We start from the raw sequence: 4,141 nt of genomic DNA on the forward strand, positions 1-4,141 counted from the left end.
GCCCAAAATTAAATCCCCATGAGGTACACATCGGACTTACCCATCCTTCCGCATTACCCACCAGGTACACCCAGGTCCTTGAGCAAAAGCAATCCCCCGGACGGGCTTGCCTTTGCCCGAGGCAGAACTAACCCAAACCGTCTTCCCTAACATGTTCCGCATGTGCACTACAGGGACTTTATCTCCTTCTATGGGGCGCTGAGGTTTTGACTGGGCAGGACCAGCCCGGTTGGTGGACCCTCTGGTGTTAACCAACCAGGTGGCCTTTGCTAAGCGAGTATCCCAATTTTTGAAAGTCCCACCCCCCATTGCCCTCAAAGTGGTTTTTAGCAGCCCATTGTAACGTTCGATCTTTCCAGAGTCTGATGCATGGTAGGGGATGTGATACACCCACTCAATACCGTGTTCTTTGGCCCAGGTGTCTATGAGGCTGTTGCGAAAGTGAGTCCCGTTGTCCGACTCGATTCTTTCGGGAGTGCCATGTCGCCACAGGACTTGTTTTTCCAGGCCCAGGATGGTATTCCGGGAGGTGGCATGGGGCACAGGAGAGATTTCCAGCCATCCAGTGGTGGCCTCCACCATTGTGAGCACGTAGCGCTTGCCTTGGCGGGTTTGTGGCAGTGTGATGTAGTCAATCTGCCATGCCTCCCCGTATTTATATTTTAGCCATCGTCCTCCATACCACTGAGGCTTTACCCCCTTGGCTTGCTTGATTGCAGCGCATGTCTCACATTCATGGATAACCTGTGTGATGGTGTCCATGGTCAAGTCCACCCCTCGGTCACGAGCCCATCTGTATGTCGCATCTCTTCCTTGGTGGCCCGAGGTGTCATGGGCCCACCGAGCTATGAATAGTTCACCCTTATGTTGCCAGTCCATATCCACCTGAGCCACTTCAATCTTGGCAGCCTGATCCACCTGCTGGTTGTTTTGATGTTCCTCAGTGGCCCGACTCTTAGGGACGTGGGCGTCCACGTGACGGACTTTTACAGCCAATTGCTCCAGCCGGGCAGCAATATCTTGCCACAATGGGGCAGCCCAGATAGGTTTGCCTCTGCGCTGCCAGTTGTTCTTCTTCCATTGCTGCAGCCACCCCCACAAGGCATTGGCCACCATCCAAAAGTCGGTGTAAAGACAGAGCACTGGCCACTTCTCTCGATGGGCAATGTCTAAAGCCAGCTGGATGGCTTTCACCTCTGAAAACTGGCTGGACTCACCTTCTCCCTCGGCAGTTTCTGCGACTTGTCGTGTAGGGCTCCCTACAGCAGCCTTCCACCTCCGCTGCTTCCCCACAATGCGACAGGACCCATCCGTGAACAGGGCATACTGTTTCTTATCTTCTGGCAGCTGGTTATACAGTGGGGCCTCTTCAGCACGTGTCACCTCCTCCTCTGGCGTTGCTCCAAAATCTTTGCCTTCTGGCCAGTCCATGATTACCTCCAGAATTCCTGGGCGACTGGGGTATCCCATTCGGGCGCGCTGGGTGATCAGCACGACCCACTTACTCCATGTAGCATCAGTGGCATGATGCGTAGAGGGGACCCTCTCTTTGAACATCCAGCCTAGGACCGGCAATCGTGGAGCTAGGAGGAGCTGTGCTTCAGTGCCAACCACTTCTGAAGCAGCTCCAATGCCTTCATATGCTGCCAGAATCTCTTTTCCAGTGGGAGTATAGCGGGCCTCGGATCCTTTGTATGCCCGGCTCCAAAACCCCAGATGCCGACCTCGAGTCTCCCCTGGTGCTTTCTGCCAGAGACTCCAGGTTGGGCCATTCTCCCCGGCTGCGGTGTGGAGCACGTTTTTAACATCTTGCCCTGACCGGACTGGACCAAGGGCTATGGCATGAACTATCTCCCGTTTCATTTGTTCAAATGCCTGTCGTTGCTCAGGGCCCCATTCAAAATCATTCTTCTTCCGGGTCACGTGGTACAGAGGACTTACAATCTGGCTGTAATTTGGGATGTGCATCCTCCAAAAACCCACAACACCCAGGAAGGCCTGTGCTTCCTTTTTGCTGGTTGGTGGAGACATAGGTGCTATTTTGTTGATGACATCCATTGGGATTTGACAGCGCCCATCCTGCCATTTTATTACTAAAAACTGGATCTCTTGTGCAGGTCCCTTGACTTTACTTCGCTTAATGGCGAAACCGGCTTTCAGGAGGATCTGAACTATTTTCTCCCCTTTCTCAAAAAATTCCTCCGCTGTGTCGCCCCATACAATGATGTCGTCGATGTACTGCAGATGTTCTGGAGCTTCACCTTTTTCCATTGCAGTCTGGATTAGTCCATGGCAAATGGTGGGACTGTGTTTCCACCCCTGGGGCAGTCGATTCCAGGTGTACTGGATGCCCCTCCAGGTGAAAGCAAACTGTGGCCTGCACTCTGCTGCCAAAGGAATGGAGAAGAATGCATTAGCAATATCAATTGTAGCGTACCACTTGGCTGCCTTTGACTCCAGCTGATATTGAAGTTCTAGCATGTCTGGCACGGCAGCACTCAGCGGTGGTGTGACTTCATTCAGGCCACGGTAGTCTATTGTCAGTCTCCACTCTCCAGTAGATTTTCTCACTGGCCATATGGGACTATTAAAGGGTGAGCGAGTTTTGCTGATCACTACTTGACTCTCCAGTTGACGGATCAGCTGATGAATGGGGATAAGAGAGTCTCGGTTGGTACGATACTGTCGCCGGTGTACCGTTGTGGTCGCGATTGGCACCTGTTGTTCTTCAACCCTCAGCAACCCCACAACGGAAGGATCCTCCGAGAGACCAGGCAAAATGGACAGTTGTTTAATTTCTTCTGCCTCCAAAGCAGCTATGCCAAAAGCCCACCGATACCCCCTTGGGTCCTTGAAATACCCTCTCCTAAGATAGTCTATCCCAAGGATGCACGGAGCCTCGGGGCCAGTCACAATGGGGTGCTTCTGCCAGTCCTGCCCAGTGAGGCTCACTTCAGCCTCCAGTACACTCAGCTCTTGGGACCCCCCTGTCACTCCCGAAATGCAAATGGACTCTGACCCTTTGAAATCTGATGGCATTAAAGTACACTGTGCACCAGTGCCCACTAGAGCTTTATACTCTTGTGGATCTGACGTGCCAGGCCACCGAATCCACACCATCCAATAAACGCGGTTGTCCCTTTCCTCCACCTGGCTGGACGCAGGGCCCCTCTAATCCTGGTCAGAGAATTTGCTGCTCACCTGCTGTAAAAATGACTTGGAGGTCCCCTCCAGAGGATCGGAATCAAGGTCAAACTGTCTACCTGGTCTGGAGAGCTGGCTTCTGGAAACTGGAGAGGCATTTTTCCTAACAGAATCCCCTTTTGTGATTGTTTTACCTCGCAACTCACGTACTCGTGCCTCTAGACTTGAGGTGGGTTTTCCATCCCACTTCCTCATGTCCTCTCCGTGGTCACGCAGGTAAAACCACAGGGTGCCCCATGGTGTATAGCCTCTGTATTCCCTCTCCTGAGCAGAGAAACGCTTGCCCCTAATAGCTGAGATGCTGGCCCGTACAGGTGGGGAGTAGGACATGTTCTCTTTGATTTGCCGCACCTCCCGGGCCAGTTTCTCCACAGCTGAGACAAGGGAGGAAGAGAGACTTTCCTCATATTGCCGGAGTCAGACAGCCACCTCATCCACTGTTGGTGCCTCCTTACCCTTCCAGTTTACAACTGCCAGTGAGTTGGCATATGAGGAGGGTGCGCTCCGCACAAACTTCCTCCACATAGATGGTGTGCACTGGACTTCATCTGGGTCTGTGGGTAACTGGTCATCATCTGGTTCATTATAAACCAGCTCCCGCACAGCTAATTCCCTCAAGTACTGAATACCCTTTTCCATATTGGTCCACTTGCCAGGATGACATACAAAATCCTCACTGAAGGGGTACCTCTCCCTCACGCCTGACAGAAGTCTCCTCCAGAGGCTGAGGACTTGTTCCTTTTTCCCAATGGTCTTGTCAGTGCCCCCGTCCCTGGCCAGGGATCCCAGCTGCTTGGCTTCCTTGCCCTCTAACTCCAAGCTGCTGGCCCCGTTATCCCAGCACCGCAGCAGCCAGGTGACAATGTGCTCGCCTGGGTGGTGGCTGAAATCTTTCCGCATATCTCGCAGCTCACCCAGGGACAGGGACCGGGTGATG

The sequence above is a fragment of the Opisthocomus hoazin genome, chromosome W (genome assembly GCF_030867145.1).
Source record: "Opisthocomus hoazin isolate bOpiHoa1 chromosome W, bOpiHoa1.hap1, whole genome shotgun sequence".
Taxonomy (NCBI): Eukaryota; Metazoa; Chordata; class Aves; order Opisthocomiformes; family Opisthocomidae; genus Opisthocomus; species Opisthocomus hoazin.